This window comes from Patagioenas fasciata, chromosome Z (genome assembly GCF_037038585.1).
Source record: "Patagioenas fasciata isolate bPatFas1 chromosome Z, bPatFas1.hap1, whole genome shotgun sequence".
Taxonomy (NCBI): Eukaryota; Metazoa; Chordata; class Aves; order Columbiformes; family Columbidae; genus Patagioenas; species Patagioenas fasciata.
This window is the reverse complement of record NC_092560.1, coordinates 85,712,422-85,739,859: the sequence shown is the minus strand read 5'-3', so window position 1 is coordinate 85,739,859 and position 27,438 is coordinate 85,712,422. Positions and strand designations below refer to the sequence as shown.

Sequence of the window (27,438 nt, the reverse complement as noted above, 5' to 3'; positions counted from 1 at the left end):
AGCCAAATTCATCCTCCTGTGTTAGCAGCTTGAAGAAGGTGCAACCGCCCTGCAGTCAGTGATGACCCACTCTGCTCCCGAACTGGGCTGGAGCAGAGACGTGGCTAAAACGGGCGAGCGTAGGGAGGAGACTCAGCCCAGCAGGTACCACACGGAACGTGAAACTCCGGGCAGCGCACCTTCGTTTCAAGGGAGGAACACGCACACAGAGCACAAAGGACGTTACTCTACCTGAGACACACACTGTCCTTAGCAGCTGCACAGCAACGTTGTCTCCGTGATTTGGAGTTCTGGTGGCAAATGATGGAGCTCCGTACGTCGCACCTTTCAAACCTGCACACAGAAAGACGCTTCACCCCACAGGTGACACCAGAAACTAGGAAGCCTCCAAAAAGAATTTACAACCCCACATCCAAACCAGTTACACTCACCCCCACAACCAATCCTGCTCTACACACATCTCCCTCTCCTTCAGACACCCTTCAACAGCCAGATCCACAGTCATCTCCCAATGGGTCATTCACTGCACTAAACGCAGCAGGGCGGGGCAGAGGGGGGGGAACTAAAGGAAATTTAAAAAAACCCCTCCCTGACTGTGTTTTTTTCAGTGGCATTTCTTGGCGTTATTTTTGTCGGGCGTTGGAGGTAAAGGTTTAGCTTCCATTACCTGCTGGGCAGTCGTCACTGCATGCCCAGGTTCACGTACCCCTTGCTTTATGCAAAGCTGCTTCCATCAGCGACCCAGGAGTCTTCAGCATCCTCCAGCGGCTGGTCCTTTCAATCCGCTCCGCCGGAGCGAACAGCTTCTGCTGTTTCCAAGCAATCGTGGGTCACCGACTGCAAAACGGATCCACTGAGGAAAGAAGTCGGATCGACAATGTTAGTGGTAGAAATATTTACATCTTTAAACGTTCTAAGGAGCCATCGAGGCAGGGATGTCGTTTTTACACAAACGGGGACGGACACTGACACACAGATACCTGGCCGCGAGCCCTGCGGGGCGAACAGCGCCTCTGCCCCCGGCCGTGCGCTGCAGTACCCGAGTTTCGCCACAGGGCGGCAGCACTGAGGCGCGCTGCGGCACGGCATTGGGGCGCCCGGGTGCAGCACCGCGCTTTGCCCACAGGACGGCAGCACTGAGACCGCCGCGGCAGCCCGGGCCGAGCGGTTGTGCCGCGTTTCGCGGGAATCCCGCAGAAAAAAACACAAAAAACAAACACAACAAAACAAAAACGCACACAGAGAGCCGCGGCACGAAAGCCACGCGTACAGGACACAGAACCCGCTGGGCCTCACCCCGAGCTCCCACCGAAGCGGCGCCCCACTCGCCACACCACCAAGCCTGCAACCGCACCTTAGCTCTGGTTTTATGCATCCCCCCCCACAGCGGAAAAAACCCTCCTATCTTGCATTGCTCTTTGGCATTACAACTGCACAGGTGTGAACTCATCAAAGTAAAGCAGCCATCTCACAGACACACACTCAGAACTCGACTAGGCTGGGGTTTTTCTTTGTGTTACACAAACGGACTCTCACTCCTCTAAGGAAACAAATTCATTCTTAAGCATAGCCTCTCCCTGGGGGAAAAAAATGCCCACTCCGAGCTCCCAAACACTAGGGAGCTGTGGGGAAACCAGTGAAAGCCAAAACCAACAGCAGCAACGTCAAGTGGAATTTGGCTTAAATTCTGATCATGCACTTAAAAGCCTCTCTCTGTCCTACCAATGGCTGGTCATTCTTTGGAAGGACAAACTTTCTTACCTGAACATCCTAAATTGAAGACTCCACGGAACAGAACGGAGATTGAGCCACAGGACAACGGTGCCATTGATTTACACTAATGGGGAAAAAAACACCCTAGAAGTCAACCCCAAATTTACTTATTACTTCCCATCACATTTCATCCCTTACATTTCAACTGGCAGCAAGGTGTTCAAAAATTAACTATGCCCATGCCACTTACCACTTAGATTAAACTCTACATATAAATCTTAAAGGCTATTTCCAGCGTGCCCATAAATTCATGTGAACAAAGACAAGGGCAACGCTCGACCCTAAGGAGGGAAAGAGGCGGCTGTTCCTCTATGGCAGATCAAACTTCCTTCTTTTACCTGCAACACGTGGAACTGCCGCGGGACCCGTTCGCCAACGGGGTGTGCGTTCTTAACTAAAACTGGTCGCCAGCTTCTCCGCAGAGGCACTGAATTTGCCTCTTCTGTTTTTTTTTTTTTTTTTTTTCCTCCACGTGGGGAAAAAAAAAAAAAAAAACACACAAAAAACACACACAAAAAAAAGACAAAGGAATGATCTCTTCCAGGCCGTTTCTCTAAACCGTCAAGTCATTAGAAAATTGCACATGTCTTCTCCAAGCAGAATGAGCCTGTGATTCCATACAAAAGGAGGGCAAGGAGCAGGTCAGCTTGTCAGAGACAGATAGGGACAGGGAGCAAGACAAGGTGACACAGAGAGAGGGAGAGAGAGGCAAAAGGGACGGAGAGGCAGGGCAAGGGGAAGGAGAGGCCAAAATGAGCGCTCCTCAGCCTCCCCTCCCTCGCCTCGACCCCCGTTTCCCCCTTAACTCCCGGTGCCCGCCCCGAGACACCACGGACGCGCTTGCCAGGGAGGCAGCTGTTCAAACGGGATTGAGTCGGTGCGCTCTGATTGGCTGCTTTTCACCCCAGCGCGCCGTCCTCCTATTGGATGCTCCTTCCCGCGCTCCGCGCCCAGGTGCCCGCCTCAGGGTCGGACCTGACTGAGGACTGCGCAATTTGGGCATGCGCAATACTGAGGCCTCAACGCCCGCCCCTCTGGCAATCTGATTGGCTGCCTGCGCACATCAATTGCCATTCTCCCCGCCTATCAGCGCTCCGCCCCTCCAGCCCTCCCGAGCGATCTGATTGGCCCGCTCTGCATCCTCACTCGCCTTCTCGCCACCCTGCCGGGACCCCCACGCCCTTTGCCCGCGCGGCTTCCAACAGCCGCCTTTAAAAGGAAACAACAAACCGCGCTCCTTTGCTTTACACTGAGGAAAGAAGCCGGATCGACAATGTTAGTGGTAGCAATATTTACATCTTTAAACGTTCTAAGGAGCCACCGAGGGAGGGATGTCGTTTTTACACAAATGGGGACGGGCACTGACACACAGATACCTGGCTGCGAGCCCTGCGGGGCGAACAGCGCCTCTGCCCCCGGCCGTGCGCTGCAGTACCCGAGTTTCGCCACAGGGCGGCAGCACTGAGGCGCGCTGCGGCACGGCATTGGGGCGCCCGGGTGCAGCACCGCGCTTTGCGCACAGCCTTTCCTTCCTTGTCCAATTTATACAATGGCCTCTGCTCACAAGATTTCATCAAGGTTGCTCTATTCACATTATCACCAGGTGGTTCCTCAATCTCTTTCCTCTGAGCTAAAATACACCCTAACAGGCTCTTTTTCAGAATACCGCTACTACGCCGTCCTCCCATTACGCGTCACACGGAACGACACGGCTCATCTTGTAACAAATACGAGCAAATAACTACTAACACCCAGAGCAGTACTCCACAGATAATACTCAAACCTACCCACGACACACCGCCCTCACAAGTTGTACTCCAAGTTTATCCCACCGTCTCCAAAACAAAACAATTCCGGTACCCAGCTCAAATCTCTCTAACACTCAGCACCGCAATTAGGACACTCTGCAACACAGATGGCTCCACAACGCTCACACTCCTCGCAAGTTAAAGCCACAGCAGCTCCTGCTGTAGTTTTCGGTGTTCAAGTGCATAGTCAGAACCAAGGCACATCCAAGAATTAAACCGAACTACGGTACTCTTCACAGCTACATACAGAGCCAGCTTTGCACCACAACGGAGCACGGGAACAACCAACACCAAAAGCTGGCCGCACAAACAACTCCACAGCAACTACTGTATACCTCTAAGGTGCTCGCAACCCCGTCCACGCTATCCTGCCGAAATTCCGTACCACGACTTACGGACAGTTCGCGAGCACGTGACCGGTCCCAAATTTCAGAGAAGAAAGACTTCTCACCAGAGGTCCTCGTCCGTCCCCGCGGCGATCCGACCGAGACGAGGAGTCTCTCCAGAGACATCCCCGGGGTGCGCCAAGAGAGTCCTCGGCTCCACGGGCCCTGCGGCCGGACAGAGCGGGTCCTCCGGCTGGCTCACCGCCTGAAACGGGGAAAGAAACGGGACGGCAGAGTCAGCAGCACTGCTGAGCCACGTTCTTTATTTCATTTGACGATGTTAGTTATAATTGTTTAGTTTCTCGCTGACAATACATCTGTTAATTATTAGTCAAATATAAACTAAGCTCTCAGCTTCTAAACAACGTGTTACTTAATCTTCCATCTCCCTCTTGTCGTGCAGAAGGATCTAAAAGGTGAAAAATATCCCCTCATCGTGCAGGCGGTCAGAAAGCATTTACCTCATGTCAACTGGTTAATGACGGGTACACCTTCTATAACTTCATCGCAGTATACGTTAACTTGGCAGCTTCTCTTCAAAAGCGAGAAGAGAAAAAAGGGACAGGGCTCTGAAAAAACAAGGCAGAGATCAAAGCAGCGGCGGGGACAGAGGAAAAGAGGCCGGAAGAGCACCAGGAACAGGGCACAGAAAGAAACAAATCGGCGCGGCGGCAGCGGCGCGGAGACGGAGGACAAAAACCCGGCACGGTCAACGGGACAGAGAGGAACGCGACCACGGGCAGGGAGCGGGACACGGGGACACGGCGAGGAACCACGGGACGCGGAGAGATACCAAAAAGTCGGCAAAAAAGACTCTCTAACGCTGTTCTGAAAGTGTTAAACGGCGGGCAATTTCAATACAGCGCACCGCACGCTCAGAGGATGGCCCCTGTATTTGAGCGTACGCGTGATTCACGCTTCTTGGTATTCTCTACATACACCTATTGCATATTCATTTGCTTCTACCGCTTAGTTAGTGCATTAAACAGAAGTTCTTTCCATAACCCCACCCTTCGCTGGCAGTCCATCTCTGGTATGCCAGTGTCCATCAAGGGTCTCCAGGGGTCCCCGGTGCCCCTGCAGCCCGGTGCCCCCTGCCCCGGTGTCGGCTCCTCGACCTCATGTCTTGAGCACGCCCGCTGTCATTTTGTGCTGCTACTCAAGTAGCTCCTTCTCCATTTAGTGGAACGTCCCGTTTTCCCAGCCTGCGAGCCAAGGACATCCCGCTTTGCCCCACCTCCAGTCCCTACAGAGCTAGTGTTTCTCTGTTAGGTTTCTGTTCCGTTAGGCCTGGTCTTGCTGCCTTATGCCAAGGGCTTTCTAAAAGATTTTTGTTCCTCCTATCAACGGGAAGCAAGAGAGAGGGCAACAGGCAAAAACGATGGCAGAGCGAGAGACCGCGGGGAACACAGGGGCTTGGAGGAAGAAAGAGAGGAATGAGGAGCCCCGCGGAGAGACGGAGGACAGGAAAAAAGAAAATAAAAAGAGAGAAAAAAAACGGGGCGGGGGGCAGCACAAAGGCTCAGAACGTGAACGAGGACGGGAACAGTGCCGTACGGAATGAAGAAAGCCGGCAACGCCGAGCACGACAAAGGCACAGAGAGAGAGACGGCGAAGGGAGGGAGGAAGGAAGGAGACAGAGCAGCACATACAGACACAGAGAGGAAACTAATGGCAGGGAAAAGAACGGGCCAGAGAAAGCGTGGGGAAAAAGGAGACGGAGGGGCAGGGAGGCACCAGGACACACAAGCCGGGGACGAGGCCCCGAGGGCCAGGGACTCACAGCGGCTCTCGCTTTCGGTGGCTGCCAGGAGGCTTCTAACAGCTCAGACGCTCCCGTCTCCTCCTCTCCTCCCTTCCTCTCCGGTAACTCGGGGCGCTCGGCCGTCCTCAGCCTAGGAGAACACGGTGGGGTGTCAGGGCTCCTACGAGACGAGGCTTCGGGGACATGGAGCCTCGCTGGCTCGCTCGCCAGGCAGCCGTCCCGCTCCAGGATACGCGCACGGACCCTGCCGCGCACGTTGGCCCCCGGCCCGCCGCACGCCGCGCAGAGGGAGCCTTCGCCACCCGGAGAGAGGGGCTCGCTCTCTCGCCTGCCGCAGGAAGCGGACGTCGGGCCCACAGCCCCGCATTGCTTCAGGATCCTTCCAGATCTACAGATTTTGACATATTTACAATTACACAGGTTTAGACGGAGATATCTATTTGCACTTATTAAAAAAATACGTACACGGGTATGAGTGAATACATAGAGATGATATTTAATATCCGTTTAGATTATGTAACGCACAGTCATTACAGGTAGCTCTACCCACTCTAACTTTTCTCTATTTTAAATTGCTTTCTATATAATTTTTTTCTCATTTTCGAGTCCTTCATTTTTTAATTTACGTATAGACAAGATATTGGTATTTTTAAAACCATCAACAGGAATTTTTTACATTCTAAAAATCCTTTATATAATAGAGTAGAAAAGGGGGTTGATATAAAAGCATTTGATATACACGTGAATGCCATCCTGCAATATATAAATACCAAGGACAGATTTCTCTGTTTGCAATTGCCACACTCGTGTTTACAGGTCGAACACGTGTTCTCCTCCCCCGGGAATTTTCAGGCACGTTGGGACTGTGACCCCCTCTTTTCAGGGGGACTCCCTTTTGACCCCCGCGTCCCCCACCCGCATCGCCGGCCCCTGCTCACGCTGGGGCGCCACAAGCGACACCGTCACGCGACACGAGGGAAACGGCCCCGACAGGCAGCTCATTGTGTCATTTACTCTCATTGTGTCATTTACACGTGCACGTACCACAACCCCCAAAAAGCGGGGGGGGGCTCCCCTAGGAAAACAAAGCGGGGGCAGCGCCCCAAACAGCCGCAGCCCCCGGCCCACAGGCCGGCAGCCGCCCCCCGGCACGGCAATGCTCCTGGCCAACCTGAGAAGGGAGCTGCTGTGAGTGCCACCCAATAGCCATACCCCTCTTTTCTAGGCAGCTTGGAGAACCCTATTTGCCAGTGTTGTCCTGGGACGTTTCCCTCGTCCAATTGTTCTTATTTATACCCTGTATACAGTATTAAGATGATGGTTTTCTAGACACATTTCACATTGCTGGGTCACTCCTTCGCAAACAGTTTATAAATTCACTCTTACCTTTTCACCTAATCTTAATAGAGCGCATCAGCTCCTTGCGCTGCGAGGTACCACTGCTCTCCCGTCACCAGTGACAGCTTCTTTGGACCCTAATTCTAATTCGGCTATAAATCTCCTATTAATTTCTTATCCTCTTTGTTGCGGTTTCCTGATGTTGGCTGGAGGAGACAGCCACCTGGGATCAGAGGTGTGGCTTTTGTATCGGTCTCTGTCCTTTCGGTGGCTGGTTTCACACTGGCATCTGCTAACTTATTTCCAGTTTCCTGATCAGTGTTTCCCTTCTGAGGCCCTTTGCAACGCACGATGGTAACTTTTCCAGCAACAGCACAGCTTCCAACAACTGGAGTATCATGTTTAATCTGTTTCAAAAGCATGCAATTGAAGAAGTGAACGTATGCTTGCCTGTTTGAGTGAGCGTTCCTTAATCAGCTTCTCTACGTATGTCGCCGGATATCTTTGCTGCAGGTTTCGCTGCATCGTTCATCCGTTCGAGCAGAAGCTGACCGTTTCAACTGCAGTCATCATCATAGCCGTCACTTGGATTCTGGCCATCGCAATCACGCGTCCTTCTGCCGTCATGCTGCACGTACAAGAAGAGAAACATTTCAGGGTGATCCTCGGCTACGGCAACGAAACCCGCCCCGTATACTGGTGCCGAGAGGACTGGCCTGACCCAGGAATGAGAAAGATCTACACAACAGTTCTCTTTGCGAACATCTATCTGGCTCCCCTGTCGCTCACTGTTATCATGTACGCCAGGATAAGCATTGCTCTCTTCAACACTGCGATGCCCACGGTGGGAAAGCACAGCCAGGAGCGATGGCACAGCACGTCAAAGAAGAAACAAAGAGTAATCAAAATGCTCATTATTGTGGTTTTGCTTTTCACCCTCTCCTGGCTTCCCTTGTGGACTCTGATGATGCTTTCTGACTATGTCAACCTTTCAGATGTCCAGTTGCAGTTCTTTCACATTTATATCTATCCCTTTGCTCACCGGCTGGCCTTTTTCAATAGCAGCGTCAACCCCATCATCTCCGGTTTCTTTAACGAAAACTCTCACCGGGGCTTTCAGGCCGCCTTTCAACTTCAGCTCTGCTCCCGGGAGGTGGCTCACAGGGACACCTGTTCTCAGCAAGGCCACAGCAATGTCATTTTGTCAGCTGGCAACCCCCAGACACCCCAGGATCAAGCTTCTCAAAACGCTAAGGAAAAAGGGAAGACAGTTAGGAAAGGAAATTGGGTGAGTAACCAGCAAGATTTGACAATGGAGGCTCTAGAAGAGACCTGCAATGACGGGATTAAGTGAAACATGCTATGCACCACCAAAACGATGTAAGCCTAGCAGAGTTGGTTTGTTGTGTTGTGAAACTCACGCTCTGTCAGCCCCTTGACAGTGTTTCTTTTTTGAAGGAGATACGCAGCTTGCCCAGTATCTGAATGTGTGATGTGAGCAGAAAGCCAAATTCATCCTCCTGTGTTAGCAGCTTGAAGAAGGTGCAACCGCCCTGCAGTCAGTGATGACCCACTCTGCTCCCGAACTGGGCTGGAGCAGAGACGTGGCTAAAACGGGCGAGCGTAGGGAGGAGACTCAGCCCAGCAGGTACCACACGGAACGTGAAACTCCGGGCAGCGCACCTTCGTTTCAAGGGAGGAACACGCACACAGAGCACAAAGGACGTTACTCTACCTGAGACACACACTGTCCTTAGCAGCTGCACAGCAACGTTGTCTCCGTGATTTGGAGTTCTGGTGGCAAATGATGGAGCTCCGTACGTCGCACCTTTCAAACCTGCACACAGAAAGACGCTTCACCCCACAGGTGACACCAGAAACTAGGAAGCCTCCAAAAAGAATTTACAACCCCACATCCAAACCAGTTACACTCACCCCCACAACCAATCCTGCTCTACACACATCTCCCTCTCCTTCAGACACCCTTCAACAGCCAGATCCACAGTCATCTCCCAATGGGTCATTCACTGCACTAAACGCAGCAGGGCGGGGCAGAGGGGGGGGAACTAAAGGAAATTTAAAAAAACCCCTCCCTGACTGTGTTTTTTTCAGTGGCATTTCTTGGCGTTATTTTTGTCGGGCGTTGGAGGTAAAGGTTTAGCTTCCATTACCTGCTGGGCAGTCGTCACTGCATGCCCAGGTTCACGTACCCCTTGCTTTATGCAAAGCTGCTTCCATCAGCGACCCAGGAGTCTTCAGCATCCTCCAGCGGCTGGTCCTTTCAATCCGCTCCGCCGGAGCGAACAGCTTCTGCTGTTTCCAAGCAATCGTGGGTCACCGACTGCAAAACGGATCCACTGAGGAAAGAAGTCGGATCGACAATGTTAGTGGTAGAAATATTTACATCTTTAAACGTTCTAAGGAGCCATCGAGGCAGGGATGTCGTTTTTACACAAACGGGGACGGACACTGACACACAGATACCTGGCCGCGAGCCCTGCGGGGCGAACAGCGCCTCTGCCCCCGGCCGTGCGCTGCAGTACCCGAGTTTCGCCACAGGGCGGCAGCACTGAGGCGCGCTGCGGCACGGCATTGGGGCGCCCGGGTGCAGCACCGCGCTTTGCCCACAGGACGGCAGCACTGAGACCGCCGCGGCAGCCCGGGCCGAGCGGTTGTGCCGCGTTTCGCGGGAATCCCGCAGAAAAAAACACAAAAAACAAACACAACAAAACAAAAACGCACACAGAGAGCCGCGGCACGAAAGCCACGCGTACAGGACACAGAACCCGCTGGGCCTCACCCCGAGCTCCCACCGAAGCGGCGCCCCACTCGCCACACCACCAAGCCTGCAACCGCACCTTAGCTCTGGTTTTATGCATCCCCCCCCACAGCGGAAAAAACCCTCCTATCTTGCATTGCTCTTTGGCATTACAACTGCACAGGTGTGAACTCATCAAAGTAAAGCAGCCATCTCACAGACACACACTCAGAACTCGACTAGGCTGGGGTTTTTCTTTGTGTTACACAAACGGACTCTCACTCCTCTAAGGAAACAAATTCATTCTTAAGCATAGCCTCTCCCTGGGGGAAAAAAATGCCCACTCCGAGCTCCCAAACACTAGGGAGCTGTGGGGAAACCAGTGAAAGCCAAAACCAACAGCAGCAACGTCAAGTGGAATTTGGCTTAAATTCTGATCATGCACTTAAAAGCCTCTCTCTGTCCTACCAATGGCTGGTCATTCTTTGGAAGGACAAACTTTCTTACCTGAACATCCTAAATTGAAGACTCCACGGAACAGAACGGAGATTGAGCCACAGGACAACGGTGCCATTGATTTACACTAATGGGGAAAAAAACACCCTAGAAGTCAACCCCAAATTTACTTATTACTTCCCATCACATTTCATCCCTTACATTTCAACTGGCAGCAAGGTGTTCAAAAATTAACTATGCCCATGCCACTTACCACTTAGATTAAACTCTACATATAAATCTTAAAGGCTATTTCCAGCGTGCCCATAAATTCATGTGAACAAAGACAAGGGCAACGCTCGACCCTAAGGAGGGAAAGAGGCGGCTGTTCCTCTATGGCAGATCAAACTTCCTTCTTTTACCTGCAACACGTGGAACTGCCGCGGGACCCGTTCGCCAACGGGGTGTGCGTTCTTAACTAAAACTGGTCGCCAGCTTCTCCGCAGAGGCACTGAATTTGCCTCTTCTGTTTTTTTTTTTTTTTTTTTTTTTTTCCTCCACGTGGGGAAAAAAAAAAAAAAAAACACACAAAAAACACACACAAAAAAAAGACAAAGGAATGATCTCTTCCAGGCCGTTTCTCTAAACCGTCAAGTCATTAGAAAATTGCACATGTCTTCTCCAAGCAGAATGAGCCTGTGATTCCATACAAAAGGAGGGCAAGGAGCAGGTCAGCTTGTCAGAGACAGATAGGGACAGGGAGCAAGACAAGGTGACACAGAGAGAGGGAGAGAGAGGCAAAAGGGACGGAGAGGCAGGGCAAGGGGAAGGAGAGGCCAAAATGAGCGCTCCTCAGCCTCCCCTCCCTCGCCTCGACCCCCGTTTCCCCCTTAACTCCCGGTGCCCGCCCCGAGACACCACGGACGCGCTTGCCAGGGAGGCAGCTGTTCAAACGGGATTGAGTCGGTGCGCTCTGATTGGCTGCTTTTCACCCCAGCGCGCCGTCCTCCTATTGGATGCTCCTTCCCGCGCTCCGCGCCCAGGTGCCCGCCTCAGGGTCGGACCTGACTGAGGACTGCGCAATTTGGGCATGCGCAATACTGAGGCCTCAACGCCCGCCCCTCTGGCAATCTGATTGGCTGCCTGCGCACATCAATTGCCATTCTCCCCGCCTATCAGCGCTCCGCCCCTCCAGCCCTCCCGAGCGATCTGATTGGCCCGCTCTGCATCCTCACTCGCCTTCTCGCCACCCTGCCGGGACCCCCACGCCCTTTGCCCGCGCGGCTTCCAACAGCCGCCTTTAAAAGGAAACAACAAACCGCGCTCCTTTGCTTTACACTGAGGAAAGAAGCCGGATCGACAATGTTAGTGGTAGCAATATTTACATCTTTAAACGTTCTAAGGAGCCACCGAGGGAGGGATGTCGTTTTTACACAAATGGGGACGGGCACTGACACACAGATACCTGGCTGCGAGCCCTGCGGGGCGAACAGCGCCTCTGCCCCCGGCCGTGCGCTGCAGTACCCGAGTTTCGCCACAGGGCGGCAGCACTGAGGCGCGCTGCGGCACGGCATTGGGGCGCCCGGGTGCAGCACCGCGCTTTGCGCACAGCCTTTCCTTCCTTGTCCAATTTATACAATGGCCTCTGCTCACAAGATTTCATCAAGGTTGCTCTATTCACATTATCACCAGGTGGTTCCTCAATCTCTTTCCTCTGAGCTAAAATACACCCTAACAGGCTCTTTTTCAGAATACCGCTACTACGCCGTCCTCCCATTACGCGTCACACGGAACGACACGGCTCATCTTGTAACAAATACGAGCAAATAACTATTAACACCTACAGCAGTACTCCACAGATAATACTCAAACCTACCCACGACACACCGCCCTCACAAGTTGTACTCCAAGTTTATCCCACCGTCTCCAAAACAAAACAATTCCGGTACCCAGCTCAAATCTCTCTAACACTCAGCACCGCAATTAGGACACTCTGCAACACAGATGGCTCCACAACGCTCACACTCCTCGCAAGTTAAAGCCACAGCAGCTCCTGCTGTAGTTTTCGGTGTTCAAGTGCATAGTCAGAACCAAGGCACATCCAAGAATTAAACCGAACTACGGTACTCTTCACAGCTACATACAGAGCCAGCTTTGCACCACAACGGAGCACGGGAACAACCAACACCAAAAGCTGGCCGCACAAACAACTCCACAGCAACTACTGTATACCTCTAAGGTGCTCGCAACCCCGTCCACGCTATCCTGCCGAAATTCCGTACCACGACTTACGGACAGTTCGCGAGCACGTGACCGGTCCCAAATTTCAGAGAAGAAAGACTTCTCACCAGAGGTCCTCGTCCGTCCCCGCGGCGATCCGACCGAGACGAGGAGTCTCTCCAGAGACATCCCCGGGGTGCGCCAAGAGAGTCCTCGGCTCCACGGGCCCTGCGGCCGGACAGAGCGGGTCCTCCGGCTGGCTCACCGCCTGAAACGGGGAAAGAAACGGGACGGCAGAGTCAGCAGCACTGCTGAGCCACGTTCTTTATTTCATTTGACGATGTTAGTTATAATTGTTTAGTTTCTCGCTGACAATACATCTGTTAATTATTAGTCAAATATAAACTAAGCTCTCAGCTTCTAAACAACGTGTTACTTAATCTTCCATCTCCCTCTTGTCGTGCAGAAGGATCTAAAAGGTGAAAAATATCCCCTCATCGTGCAGGCGGTCAGAAAGCATTTACCTCATGTCAACTGGTTAATGACGGGTACACCTTCTATAACTTCATCGCAGTATACGTTAACTTGGCAGCTTCTCTTCAAAAGCGAGAAGAGAAAAAAGGGACAGGGCTCTGAAAAAACAAGGCAGAGATCAAAGCAGCGGCGGGGACAGAGGAAAAGAGGCCGGAAGAGCACCAGGAACAGGGCACAGAAAGAAACAAATCGGCGCGGCGGCAGCGGCGCGGAGACGGAGGACAAAAACCCGGCACGGTCAACGGGACAGAGAGGAACGCGACCACGGGCAGGGAGCGGGACACGGGGACACGGCGAGGAACCACGGGACGCGGAGAGATACCAAAAAGTCGGCAAAAAAGACTCTCTAACGCTGTTCTGAAAGTGTTAAACGGCGGGCAATTTCAATACAGCGCACCGCACGCTCAGAGGATGGCCCCTGTATTTGAGCGTACGTGTGATTCACGCTTCTTGGTATTCTCTACATACACCTATTGCATATTCATTTGCTTCTACCGCTTAGTTAGTGCATTAAACAGAAGTTCTTTCCATAACCCCACCCTTCGCTGGCAGTCCATCTCTGGTATGCCAGTGTCCATCAAGGGTCTCCAGGGGTCCCCGGTGCCCCTGCAGCCCGGTGCCCCCTGCCCCGGTGTCGGCTCCTCGACCTCATGTCTTGAGCACGCCCGCTGTCATTTTGTGCTGCTACTCAAGTAGCTCCTTCTCCATTTAGTGGAACGTCCCGTTTTCCCAGCCTGCGAGCCAAGGACATCCCGCTTTGCCCCACCTCCAGTCCCTACAGAGCTAGTGTTTCTCTGTTAGGTTTCTGTTCCGTTAGGCCTGGTCTTGCTGCCTTATGCCAAGGGCTTTCTAAAAGATTTTTGTTCCTCCTATCAACGGGAAGCAAGAGAGAGGGCAACAGGCAAAAACGATGGCAGAGCGAGAGACCGCGGGGAACACAGGGGCTTGGAGGAAGAAAGAGAGGAATGAGGAGCCCCGCGGAGAGACGGAGGACAGGAAAAAAGAAAATAAAAAGAGAGAAAAAAAACGGGGCGGGGGGCAGCACAAAGGCTCAGAACGTGAACGAGGACGGGAACAGTGCCGTACGGAATGAAGAAAGCCGGCAACGCCGAGCACGACAAAGGCACAGAGAGAGAGACGGCGAAGGGAGGGAGGAAGGAAGGAGACAGAGCAGCACATACAGACACAGAGAGGAAACTAATGGCAGGGAAAAGAACGGGCCAGAGAAAGCGTGGGGAAAAAGGAGACGGAGGGGCAGGGAGGCACCAGGACACACAAGCCGGGGACGAGGCCCCGAGGGCCAGGGACTCACAGCGGCTCTCGCTTTCGGTGGCTGCCAGGAGGCTTCTAACAGCTCAGACGCTCCCGTCTCCTCCTCTCCTCCCTTCCTCTCCGGTAACTCGGGGCGCTCGGCCGTCCTCAGCCTAGGAGAACACGGTGGGGTGTCAGGGCTCCTACGAGACGAGGCTTCGGGGACATGGAGCCTCGCTGGCTCGCTCGCCAGGCAGCCGTCCCGCTCCAGGATACGCGCACGGACCCTGCCGCGCACGTTGGCCCCCGGCCCGCCGCACGCCGCGCAGAGGGAGCCTTCGCCACCCGGAGAGAGGGGCTCGCTCTCTCGCCTGCCGCAGGAAGCGGACGTCGGGCCCACAGCCCCGCATTGCTTCAGGATCCTTCCAGATCTACAGATTTTGACATATTTACAATTACACAGGTTTAGACGGAGATATCTATTTGCACTTATTAAAAAAATACGTACACGGGTATGAGTGAATACATAGAGATGATATTTAATATCCGTTTAGATTATGTAACGCACAGTCATTACAGGTAGCTCTACCCACTCTAACTTTTCTCTATTTTAAATTGCTTTCTATATAATTTTTTTCTCATTTTCGAGTCCTTCATTTTTTAATTTACGTATAGACAAGATATTGGTATTTTTAAAACCATCAACAGGAATTTTTTACATTCTAAAAATCCTTTATATAATAGAGTAGAAAAGGGGGTTGATATAAAAGCATTTGATATACACGTGAATGCCATCCTGCAATATATAAATACCAAGGACAGATTTCTCTGTTTGCAATTGCCACACTCGTGTTTACAGGTCGAACACGTGTTCTCCTCCCCCGGGAATTTTCAGGCACGTTTGGACTGTGACCCCCTCTTTTCAGGGGGACTCCCTTTTGACCCCCGCGTCCCCCACCCGCATCGCCGGCCCCTGCTCACGCTGGGGCGCCACAAGCGACACCGTCACGCGACACGAGGGAAACGGCCCCGACAGGCAGCTCATTGTGTCATTTACTCTCATTGTGTCATTTACACGTGCACGTACCACAACCCCCAAAAAGCGGGGGGGGGCTCCCCTAGGAAAACAAAGCGGGGGCAGCGCCCCAAACAGCCGCAGCCCCCGGCCCACAGGCCGGCAGCCGCCCCCCGGCACGGCAATGCTCCTGGCCAACCTGAGAAGGGAGCTGCTGTGAGTGCCACCCAATAGCCATACCCCTCTTTTCTAGGCAGCTTGGAGAACCCTATTTGCCAGTGTTGTCCTGGGACGTTTCCCTCGTCCAATTGTTCTTATTTATACCCTGTATACAGTATTAAGATGATGGTTTTCTAGACACATTTCACATTGCTGGGTCACTCCTTCGCAAACAGTTTATAAATTCACTCTTACCTTTTCACCTAATCTTAATAGAGCGCATCAGCTCCTTGCGCTGCGAGGTACCACTGCTCTCCCGTCACCAGTGACAGCTTCTTTGGACCCTAATTCTAATTCGGCTATAAATCTCCTATTAATTTCTTATCCTCTTTGTTGCGGTTTCCTGATGTTGGCTGGAGGAGACAGCCACCTGGGATCAGAGGTGTGGCTTTTGTATCGGTCTCTGTCCTTTCGGTGGCTGGTTTCACACTGGCATCTGCTAACTTATTTCCAGTTTCCTGATCAGTGTTTCCCTTCTGAGGCCCTTTGCAACGCACGATGGTAACTTTTCCAGCAACAGCACAGCTTCCAACAACTGGAGTATCATGTTTAATCTGTTTCAAAAGCATGCAATTGAAGAAGTGAACGTATGCTTGCCTGTTTGAGTGAGCGTTCCTTAATCAGCTTCTCTACGTATGTCGCCGGATATCTTTGCTGCAGGTTTCGCTGCATCGTTCATCCGTTCGAGCAGAAGCTGACCGTTTCAACTGCAGTCATCATCATAGCCGTCACTTGGATTCTGGCCATCGCAATCACGCGTCCTTCTGCCGTCATGCTGCACGTACAAGAAGAGAAACATTTCAGGGTGATCCTCGGCTACGGCAACGAAACCCGCCCCGTATACTGGTGCCGAGAGGACTGGCCTGACCCAGGAATGAGAAAGATCTACACAACAGTTCTCTTTGCGAACATCTATCTGGCTCCCCTGTCGCTCACTGTTATCATGTACGCCAGGATAAGCATTGCTCTCTTCAACACTGCGATGCCCACGGTGGGAAAGCACAGCCAGGAGCGATGGCACAGCACGTCAAAGAAGAAACAAAGAGTAATCAAAATGCTCATTATTGTGGGTTTGCTTTTCACCCTCTCCTGGCTTCCCTTGTGGACTCTGATGATGCTTTCTGACTATGTCAACCTTTCAGATGTCCAGTTGCAGTTCTTTCACATTTATATCTATCCCTTTGCTCACCGGCTGGCCTTTTTCAATAGCAGCGTCAACCCCATCATCTCCGGTTTCTTTAACGAAAACTCTCACCGGGGCTTTCAGGCCGCCTTTCAACTTCAGCTCTGCTCCCGGGAGGTGGCTCACAGGGACACCTGTTCTCAGCAAGGCCACAGCAATGTCATTTTGTCAGCTGGCAACCCCCAGACACCCCAGGATCAAGCTTCTCAAAACGCTAAGGAAAAAGGGAAGACAGTTAGGAAAGGAAATTGGGTGAGTAACCAGCAAGATTTGACAATGGAGGCTCTAGAAGAGACCTGCAATGACGGGATTAAGTGAAACATGCTATGCACCACCAAAACGATGTAAGCCTAGCAGAGTTGGTTTGTTGTGTTGTGAAACTCACGCTCTGTCAGCCCCTTGACAGTGTTTCTTTTTTGAAGGAGATACACAGCTTGCCCAGTATCTGAATGTGTGATGTGAGCAGAAAGCCAAATTCATCCTCCTGTGTTAGCAGCTTGAAGAAGGTGCAACCGCCCTGCAGTCAGTGATGACCCACTCTGCTCCCGAACTGGGCTGGAGCAGAGACGTGGCTAAAACGGGCGAGCGTAGGGAGGAGACTCAGCCCAGCAGGTACCACACGGAACGTGAAACTCCGGGCAGCGCACCTTCGTTTCAAGGGAGGAACACGCACACAGAGCACAAAGGACGTTACTCTACCTGAGACACACACTGTCCTTAGCAGCTGCACAGCAACGTTGTCTCTGTGATTTGGAGTTCTGGTGGCAAATGATGGAGCTCCGTACGTCGCACCTTTCAAACCTGCACACAGAAAGACGCTTCACCCCACAGGTGACACCAGAAACTAGGAAGCCTCCAAAAAGAATTTACAACCCCACATCCAAACCAGTTACACTCACCCCCACAACCAATCCTGCTCTACACACATCTCCCTCTCCTTCAGACACCCTTCAACAGCCAGATCCACAGTCATCTCCCAATGGGTCATTCACTGCACTAAACGCAGCAGGGCGGGGCAGAGGGGGGGGAACTAAAGGAAATTTAAAAAAACCCCTCCCTGACTGTGTTTTTTTCAGTGGCATTTCTTGGCGTTATTTTTGTCGGGCGTTGGAGGTAAAGGTTTAGCTTCCATTACCTGCTGGGCAGTCGTCACTGCATGCCCAGGTTCACGTACCCCTTGCTTTATGCAAAGCTGCTTCCATCAGCGACCCAGGAGTCTTCAGCATCCTCCAGCGGCTGGTCCTTTCAATCCGCTCCGCCGGAGCGAACAGCTTCTGCTGTTTCCAAGCAATCGTGGGTCACCGACTGCAAAACGGATCCACTGAGGAAAGAAGTCGGATCGACAATGTTAGTGGTAGAAATATTTACATCTTTAAACGTTCTAAGGAGCCATCGAGGCAGGGATGTCGTTTTTACACAAACGGGGACGGACACTGACACACAGATACCTGGCCGCGAGCCCTGCGGGGCGAACAGCGCCTCTGCCCCCGGCCGTGCGCTGCAGTACCCGAGTTTCGCCACAGGGCGGCAGCACTGAGGCGCGCTGCGGCACGGCATTGGGGCGCCCGGGTGCAGCACCGCGCTTTGCCCACAGGACGGCAGCACTGAGACCGCCGCGGCAGCCCGGGCCGAGCGGTTGTGCCGCGTTTCGCGGGAATCCCGCAGAAAAAAACACAAAAAACAAACACAACAAAACAAAAACGCACACAGAGAGCCGCGGCACGAAAGCCACGCGTACAGGACACAGAACCCGCTGGGCCTCACCCCGAGCTCCCACCGAAGCGGCGCCCCACTCGCCACACCACCAAGCCTGCAACCGCACCTTAGCTCTGGTTTTATGCATCCCCCCCCACAGCGGAAAAAACCCTCCTATCTTGCATTGCTCTTTGGCATTACAACTGCACAGGTGTGAACTCATCAAAGTAAAGCAGCCATCTCACAGACACACACTCAGAACTCGACTAGGCTGGGGTTTTTCTTTGTGTTACACAAACGGACTCTCACTCCTCTAAGGAAACAAATTCATTCTTAAGCATAGCCTCTCCCTGGGGGAAAAAAATGCCCACTCCGAGCTCCCAAACACTAGGGAGCTGTGGGGAAACCAGTGAAAGCCAAAACCAACAGCAGCAACGTCAAGTGGAATTTGGCTTAAATTCTGATCATGCACTTAAAAGCCTCTCTCTGTCCTACCAATGGCTGGTCATTCTTTGGAAGGACAAACTTTCTTACCTGAACATCCTAAATTGAAGACTCCACGGAACAGAACGGAGATTGAGCCACAGGACAACGGTGCCATTGATTTACACTAATGGGGAAAAAAACACCCTAGAAGTCAACCCCAAATTTACTTATTACTTCCCATCACATTTCATCCCTTACATTTCAACTGGCAGCAAGGTGTTCAAAAATTAACTATGCCCATGCCACTTACCACTTAGATTAAACTCTACATATAAATCTTAAAGGCTATTTCCAGCGTGCCCATAAATTCATGTGAACAAAGACAAGGGCAACGCTCGACCCTAAGGAGGGAAAGAGGCGGCTGTTCCTCTATGGCAGATCAAACTTCCTTCTTTTACCTGCAACACGTGGAACTGCCGCGGGACCCGTTCGCCAACGGGGTGTGCGTTCTTAACTAAAACTGGTCGCCAGCTTCTCCGCAGAGGCACTGAATTTGCCTCTTCTGTTTTTTTTTTTTTTTTTTTTTTCCCTCCACGTGGGGAAAAAAAAAAAAAAACACACAAAAAACACACACAAAAAAAAGACAAAGGAATGATCTCTTCCAGGCCGTTTCTCTAAACCGTCAAGTCATTAGAAAATTGCACATGTCTTCTCCAAGCAGAATGAGCCTGTGATTCCATACAAAAGGAGGGCAAGGAGCAGGTCAGCTTGTCAGAGACAGATAGGGACAGGGAGCAAGACAAGGTGACACAGAGAGAGGGAGAGAGAGGCAAAAGGGACGGAGAGGCAGGGCAAGGGGAAGGAGAGGCCAAAATGAGCGCTCCTCAGCCTCCCCTCCCTCGCCTCGACCCCCGTTTCCCCCTTAACTCCCGGTGCCCGCCCCGAGACACCACGGACGCGCTTGCCAGGGAGGCAGCTGTTCAAACGGGATTGAGTCGGTGCGCTCTGATTGGCTGCTTTTCACCCCAGCGCGCCGTCCTCCTATTGGATGCTCCTTCCCGCGCTCCGCGCCCAGGTGCCCGCCTCAGGGTCGGACCTGACTGAGGACTGCGCAATTTGGGCATGCGCAATACTGAGGCCTCAACGCCCGCCCCTCTGGCAATCTGATTGGCTGCCTGCGCACATCAATTGCCATTCTCCCCGCCTATCAGCGCTCCGCCCCTCCAGCCCTCCCGAGCGATCTGATTGGCCCGCTCTGCATCCTCACTCGCCTTCTCGCCACCCTGCCGGGACCCCCACGCCCTTTGCCCGCGCGGCTTCCAACAGCCGCCTTTAAAAGGAAACAACAAACCGCGCTCCTTTGCTTTACACTGAGGAAAGAAGCCGGATCGACAATGTTAGTGGTAGCAATATTTACATCTTTAAACGTTCTAAGGAGCCACCGAGGGAGGGATGTCGTTTTTACACAAATGGGGACGGGCACTGACACACAGATACCTGGCTGCGAGCCCTGCGGGGCGAACAGCGCCTCTGCCCCCGGCCGTGCGCTGCAGTACCCGAGTTTCGCCACAGGGCGGCAGCACTGAGGCGCGCTGCGGCACGGCATTGGGGCGCCCGGGTGCAGCACCGCGCTTTGCGCACAGCCTTTCCTTCCTTGTCCAATTTATACAATGGCCTCTGCTCACAAGATTTCATCAAGGTTGCTCTATTCACATTATCACCAGGTGGTTCCTCAATCTCTTTCCTCTGAGCTAAAATACACCCTAACAGGCTCTTTTTCAGAATACCGCTACTACGCCGTCCTCCCATTACGCGTCACACGGAACGACACGGCTCATCTTGTAACAAATACGAGCAAATAACTATTAACACCTACAGCAGTACTCCACAGATAATACTCAAACCTACCCACGACACACCGCCCTCACAAGTTGTACTCCAAGTTTATCCCACCGTCTCCAAAACAAAACAATTCCGGTACCCAGCTCAAATCTCTCTAACACTCAGCACCGCAATTAGGACACTCTGCAACACAGATGGCTCCACAACGCTCACACTCCTCGCAAGTTAAAGCCACAGCAGCTCCTGCTGTAGTTTTCGGTGTTCAAGTGCATAGTCAGAACCAAGGCACATCCAAGAATTAAACCGAACTACGGTACTCTTCACAGCTACATACAGAGCCAGCTTTGCACCACAACGGAGCACGGGAACAACCAACACCAAAAGCTGGCCGCACAAACAACTCCACAGCAACTACTGTATACCTCTAAGGTGCTCGCAACCCCGTCCACGCTATCCTGCCGAAATTCCGTACCACGACTTACGGACAGTTCGCGAGCACGTGACCGGTCCCAAATTTCAGAGAAGAAAGACTTCTCACCAGAGGTCCTCGTCCGTCCCCGCGGCGATCCGACCGAGACGAGGAGTCTCTCCAGAGACATCCCCGGGGTGCGCCAAGAGAGTCCTCGGCTCCACGGGCCCTGCGGCCGGACAGAGCGGGTCCTCCGGCTGGCTCACCGCCTGAAACGGGGAAAGAAACGGGACGGCAGAGTCAGCAGCACTGCTGAGCCACGTTCTTTATTTCATTTGACGACGTTAGTTATAATTGTTTAGTTTCTCGCTGACAATACATCTGTTAATTATTAGTCAAATATAAACTAAGCTCTCAGCTTCTAAACAACGTGTTACTTAATCTTCCATCTCCCTCTTGTCGTGCAGAAGGATCTAAAAGGTGAAAAATATCCCCTCATCGTGCAGGCGGTCAGAAAGCATTTACCTCATGTCAACTGGTTAATGACGGGTACACCTTCTATAACTTCATCGCAGTATACGTTAACTTGGCAGCTTCTCTTCAAAAGCGAGAAGAGAAAAAAGGGACAGGGCTCTGAAAAAACAAGGCAGAGATCAAAGCAGCGGCGGGGACAGAGGAAAAGAGGCCGGAAGAGCACCAGGAACAGGGCACAGAAAGAAACAAATCGGCGCGGCGGCAGCGGCGCGGAGACGGAGGACAAAAACCCGGCACGGTCAACGGGACAGAGAGGAACGCGACCACGGGCAGGGAGCGGGACACGGGGACACGGCGAGGAACCACGGGACGCGGAGAGATACCAAAAAGTCGGCAAAAAAGACTCTCTAACGCTGTTCTGAAAGTGTTAAACGGCGGGCAATTTCAATACAGCGCACCGCACGCTCAGAGGATGGCCCCTGTATTTGAGCGTACGTGTGATTCACGCTTCTTGGTATTCTTTACATACACCTATTGCATATTCATTTGCTTCTACCGCTTAGTTAGTGCATTAAACAGAAGTTCTTTCCATAACCCCACCCTTCGCTGGCAGTCCATCTCTGGTATGCCAGTGTCCATCAAGGGTCTCCAGCGGTCCCCGGTGCCCCTGCAGCCCGGTGCCCCCTGCCCCGGTGTCGGCTCCTCGACCTCATGTCTTGAGCACGCCCGCTGTCATTTGGTGCTGCTACTCAAGTAGCTCCTTCTCCATTTAGTGGAACGTCCCTTTTCCCAGCCTGCGAGCCAAGGACATCCCGCTTTGCCCCACCTCCAGTCCCTACAGAGCTAGTGTTTCCCTGTTAGGTTTCTGTTCTGTTAGGCCTGGTCTTGCTGCCTTATGCCAAGGGCTTTCTACAAGATTTTTGTTCCTCCTATCAACGGGAAGCAAGAGAGAGGGCAACAGGCAAAAACGATGGCAGAGCGAGAGACCGCGGGGAACACAGGGGCTTGGAGGAAGAAAGAGAGGAATGAGGAGCCCTGCGGAGAGACGGAGGACAGGAAAAAAGAAAATAAAAAGAGAGAAAAAAAACGGGGCGGGGGGCAGCACAAAGGCTCAGAACGCGAACGAGGACGGGAACAGTGCCGTACGGAATGAAGAAAGCCGGCAACGCCGAGCACGACAAAGGCACAGAGAGAGAGACGGCGAAGGGAGGGAGGAAGGAAAGAGACAGAGCAGCACATACAGACACAGAGAGGAAACTAATGGCAGGGAAAAGAACGGGCCAGAGAAAGCGTGGGGAAAAAGGAGACGGAGGGGCAGGGGGGCACCGGGACACACAAGCCGGGGACGAGGCCCCGAGGGCCAGGGACTCACAGCGGCTCTCGCTTTCGGTGGCTGCCAGGAGGCTTCTAACAGCTCAGACGCTCCCGTCTCCTCCTCTCCTCCCTTCCTCTCCGGTAACTCGGGGCGCTCGGCCGTCCTCAGCCTAGGAGAACACGGTGGGGTGTCAGGGCTCCTACGAGACGAGGCTTCGGGGACATGGAGCCTCGCTGGCTCGCTCGCCAGGCAGCCGTCCCGCTCCAGGATACGCGCACGGACCCTGCCGCGCACGTTGGCCCCCGGCCCGCCGCACGCCGCGCAGAGGGAGCCTTCGCCACCCGGAGAGAGGGGCTCGCTCTCTTGCCTGCCGCAGGAAGCGGACGTCGGGCCCACAGCCCCGCATTGCTTCAGGATCTTTCCAGATCTACAGATTTTGACATATTTACAATTACATAGGTTTAGACGGAGATATCTATCTGCACTTATTAAAAAAATACGTACACGGGTATGAGTGAATACATAGAGATGATATTTAATATCCGTTTAGATTATGTAACGCACAGTCATTACAGGTAGCTCTACCTACTCACACTTTTCTCTATTTTAAATTGCTTTCTATATATTTTTCCTCATTTTCGAGTCCTTCATTTTTTTGATTTACATATAGACAAGATATTGGTATTTTTAAAACCATCAACAGGAATTTTTTACATTCTAAAAATCCTTTATATAATAGAGTAGAAAAGGGCGTTGATATAAAAGCATTTGATATACACGTGAATGCCATCCTGCAATATATAAATACCAAGGACAGATTTCTCTGTTTGCAATTCCCACACTCGTGTTTACAGGTCGAACACGTGTTCTCCTCCCCCGGGAATTCTCAGGCACGTTTGGACTGTGACCCCCTCTTTTCAGGGGGACTCCCTTTTGACCCCCGCGTCCCCCACCCGCATCGCCGGCCCCTGCTCACGCTGGGGCGCCACAAGTGACACCGTCACGCGACACGAGGGAAACGGCCCCGACAGGCAGCTCATTGTGTCATTTACTCTCATTGCGTCATTTACACGTGAACGTACCACAACCCCCAAAAAGCAGGGGGGGGCTCCCCTAGGAAAACAAAGCGGGGGCAGCGCCCCAAACAGCCGCAGCCCCCGGCCCACAGGCCGGCAGCCGCCCCCCGGCACGGGAATGCTCCTGGCCAACCTGAGAAGGGAGCTGCTCTGAGTGCCACCCAATAATCATACCCCTCTTTTCTAGGCAGCTTGGAGAACCCTATTTGCCAGTGTTGTCCTGGGACGTTTCCCTCGTCCAATTGTTCTTATTTATACCCTGTATACAGTATTAAGATGATGGTTTTCTAGACACATTTCACATTGCTGGGTCACTCCTTCGCAAACAGTTTATAAATTCACTCTTACCTTTTCACCTAATCGTAACAGAGCGCATCAGCTCCTTGCGCTGCGAGGTACCACTGCTCTCCCGTCACCAGTGACAGCTTCTTTGGACCCTAATTCTAATTCGGCTATAAATCTCCTATTAATTTCTTATCCTCTTTGTTGCGGTTTCCTGATGTTGGCTGGAGGAGACAGCCACCTGGGATCAGAGATGCGGCTTTTGTATCGGTCTCTGTCCTTTCGGTGGCTGGTTTCACACTGGCATCTGCTAACTTATTTCCAGTTTCCTGATCAGTGTTTCCCTTCTGAGGCCCTTTGCAACGCACGATGGTAACTTTTCCAGCAACAGCACAGCTTCCAACAACTGGAGTATCATGTTTAATCTGTTTAAAAAGCATGCAATTGAAGAAGCGAACGTATGCTTGCCTGTTTGAGTGAGCGTTCCTTAAACAGCTTCTCTACGTACGTCGCCGGATATCTTTGCTGCAGGTTTCGCTGCATCGTTCATCCGTTCGAGCAGAAGCTGACCGTTTCAACTGCAGTCATCATCATAGCCGTCACTTGGATTCTGGCCATCGCAATCACGTGTCCTTCTGCCGTCATGCTGCACGTACAAGAAGAGAAACATTTCAGGGTGATCCTCGGCTACGGCAACGAAACCCGCCCCGTATACTGGCGCCGAGAGGACCGGCCTGACCCAGGAATGAGAAAGATCTACACAACAGTTCTCTTTGCGAACATCTATCTGGCTCCCCTGTCGCTCACTGTTATCATGTACGCCAGGATAAGCATTGCTCTCTTCAACACTGCGATGCCCACGGTGGGAAAGCACAGCCAGGAGCGATGGCACAGCACGTCAAAGAAGAAACAAAGAGTAATCAAAATGCTCATTATTGTGGTTTTGCTTTTCACCCTCTCCTGGCTTCCCTTGTGGACTCTGATGATGCTTTCTGACTATGTCAACCTTTCAGATGTCCAGTTGCAGTTCTTTCACATTTATATCTATCCCTTTGCTCACCGGCTGGCCTTTTTCAATAGCAGCGTCAACCCCATCATCTCCGGTTTCTTTAACGAAAACTCTCACCGGGGCTTTCAGGCCGCCTTTCAACTTCAGCTCTGCTCCCGGGAGGTGGCTCACAGGGACACCTGTTCTCAGCAAGGCCACAGCAATGTCATTTTGTCAGCTGGCAACCCCCAGACACCCCAGGATCAAGCTTCTCAAAACCCTAAGGGAAAAGGGAAGACAGTTAGGAAAGGAAATTGGGTGAATAACCAGCAAGATTTGACAATGGAGGCTCTAGAAGAGACCTGCAATGACGGGATTAAGTGAAACATGCTATGCACCACCAAAACGATGTAAGCCTAGCAGAGTTGGTTTGTTGTGTTGTGAAACTCACGCTCTGTCAGCCCCTTGACAGTGTTTCTTTTTTGAAGGAGATACACAACTTGCCCAGTATCTGAATGTGTGATGTGAGCACAAAGCCAAATTCATCCTCCTGTGTTAGCAGCTTGAAGAAGGTGCAACCGCCCTGCAGTCAGTGATGACCCACTCTGCTCCCGAACTGGGCTGGAGCAGAGACGTGGCTAAAACGGGCGAGCGTAGGGAGGAGACTCAGCCCAGCAGGTACCACACGGAACGTGAAACTCCGGGCAGCGCACCTTCGTTTCAAGGGAGGAACACACACACAGAGCACAAAGGACGTTACTCTACCTGAGACACACACTGTCCTTAGCAGCTGCACAGCAACGTTGTCTCTGTGATTTGGAGTTCTGGTGGCAAATGATGGAGCTCCGTACGTCGCACCTTTCAAACCTGCACACAGAAAGACGCTTCACCCCACAGATGACACCAGAAACTAGGAAGCCTCCAAAAAGAATTTACAACCCCACAGCCAAACCAGTTACACTCACCCCCACAACCAATCCTGCTCTACACACATCTCCTTCTCCTTCAGACACCCTTCAACAGCCAGATCCACAGTCATCTCCCAATGGGTCATTCACTGCACTAAACGCAGCAGGGCGGGGGAGAGGGGGGGGGGAACTAAAGGAAATTTAAAAAAAACCCTCCCTGACTGTGTTTTTTTCAGTGGCATTTCTTGGCGTTATTTTTGTCGGGCGTTGGAGGTAAAGGTTTAGCTTCCATTACCTGCTGGGCAGTCGTCACTGCATGCCCAGGTTCACGTACCCCTTGCTTTATGCAAAGCTGCTTCCATCAGCGACCCAGGAGTCTTCAGCATCCTCCAGCGGCTGGTCCTTTCAACCCGCTCCGCCGGAGCGAACAGCTTCTGCTGTTTCCAAGCAATCGTGGGCCACCGACTGCAAAACGGATCCACTGAGGAAAGAAGCCGGATCGACAATGTTAGTGGTAGAAATATTTACATCTTTAAACGTTCTAAGGAGCCATCGAGGCAGGGATGTCGTTTTTACACAAATGGGGACGGACACTGACACACAGATACCTGGCCGCGAGCCCTGCGGGGCGAACAGCGCCTCTGCCCCCGGCCGTGCGCTGCAGTACCCGAGTTTCGCCACAGGGCGGCAGCACTGAGGCGCGCTGCGGCACGGCATTGGGGCGCCCGGGTGCAGCACCGCGCTTTGCCCACAGGACGGCAGCACTGAGACCGCCGCGGCAGCCCGGGCCGAGCGGTTGTGCCGCGTTTCGCGGGAATCCCGCAGAAAAAAACACAAAAAACAAACACAACAAAACAAAAACGCACACAGAGAGCCGCGGCACGAAAGCCACGCGTACAGGACACAGAACCCGCTGGGCCTCACCCCGAGCTCCCACCGAAGCGGCGCCCCACTCGCCACACCACCAAGCCTGCAACCGCACCTTAGCTCTGGTTTTCTGCATCCCCCCCCACAGCGGAAAAAACCCTCCTATCTTGCATTGCTCTTTGGCATTACAACTGCACAGGTGTGAACTCATCAAAGTAAAGCAGCCATCTCACAGACACACACTCAGAACTCGACTAGGCTGGGGTTTCTCTTTGTGTTACACAAACGGACTCTCACTCCTCTAAGGAAACAAATTCATTCTTAAGCATAGCCTCTCCCTGGGGGAAAAAAATGCCCACTCCGAGCTCCCAAACACTAGGGAGCTGTGGGGAAACCAGTGAAAGCCAAAACCAACAGCAGCAACGTCAAGTGGAATTTGGCTTAAATTCTGATCATGCACTTAAAAGCCTC

At 52.5% G+C, this 27,438-nt stretch overlaps 3 long non-coding RNA genes across 4 annotated transcripts; all 3 read right to left on the bottom strand.

The window, feature by feature from the left end:
* Positions 1-276: 276 nt before the first annotated feature.
* LOC136114773 (uncharacterized) lies at positions 277-4,216 on the bottom strand. The gene is made up of 4 exons (XR_010653147.2): positions 4,033-4,216; positions 1,762-1,837; positions 707-853; positions 277-333 (listed from the first exon to the last, which is right to left on the bottom strand). It is a non-coding gene; the product is annotated as an uncharacterized lncRNA (long non-coding RNA).
* Positions 4,217-8,850: 4,634 nt separating this feature from the next.
* LOC136114774 (uncharacterized) lies at positions 8,851-12,795 on the bottom strand. Its single transcript, XR_010653149.2, has 4 exons — positions 12,612-12,795; positions 10,336-10,411; positions 9,281-9,427; positions 8,851-8,907 (listed from the first exon to the last, which is right to left on the bottom strand). It is a non-coding gene; the product is annotated as an uncharacterized lncRNA (long non-coding RNA).
* Positions 12,796-15,665: 2,870 nt separating this feature from the next.
* LOC136115556 (uncharacterized) lies at positions 15,666-21,322 on the bottom strand. 2 transcript variants are annotated; one of them, XR_010653223.2, is made up of 6 exons: positions 21,187-21,322; positions 18,915-18,990; positions 17,860-18,006; positions 17,385-17,486; positions 16,692-16,899; positions 15,666-16,479 (listed from the first exon to the last, which is right to left on the bottom strand). It is a non-coding gene; the product is annotated as an uncharacterized lncRNA (long non-coding RNA). The 2 variants fall into 2 exon arrangements; XR_011736443.1 differs by having other exon boundaries at positions 15,666-16,899.
* Between the last annotated feature and the right edge of the window lie 6,116 nt (positions 21,323-27,438).